The sequence below is a fragment of the Limulus polyphemus genome, unplaced genomic scaffold, assembly GCF_000517525.1.
Source record: "Limulus polyphemus unplaced genomic scaffold, Limulus_polyphemus-2.1.2 Scaffold641, whole genome shotgun sequence".
Taxonomy (NCBI): Eukaryota; Metazoa; Arthropoda; class Merostomata; order Xiphosura; family Limulidae; genus Limulus; species Limulus polyphemus.
In genome coordinates, this window is record NW_013666251.1 from 201,729 (window position 1) to 202,342 (window position 614).

Here is a 614-nt window from a genome sequence, read left to right on the forward strand (position 1 = left end):
TATATATATGCATATGTGATATTCACAGATAAAATTTTCAGCCAACAGATAGCAAAAAGAACAAGTTAAAAAGCATTAAAAAAAAGTTAATATGTAAGTCGAGGAAAAGACTCAAACACTTGTCTACAACAAGGGATAAATCTTTATTAAGCACAAATAAAATGTGTTTGGGCTTACTCTATACTAGTTAGCCTCAGTATCATTATAACTAAGTGCCTGCTGGAGTAAATAGGATTGAATACTTCTGCATTGTGCAAAAAACAGACGAATTGTATATGTATTAATTGAAGTCAGATCAAAGTCCTGGAGCAGTGTGCGACAATTCTAGATTATTAAAGTTAGTGATTATTTCCATAACACACATTTAAGGGAAAAATAACTCCAAGACTACACTAAACTATACACACCTCTGTACCACACCCCAGGAGGACTACGACATAAAACACAGCCAAACAAGCATAAGATATATGGAATGGTGCATAATCTTAGCTTGTGGTGAGGATTAATGAAAAGTTACAATCATTCTGATCCTGTTTACAAAAGCATTAGTTAACTACAGAAAACGTGTACGAAAAAAAAATAGATATTTACATGAGTATACCTGAATACAAATA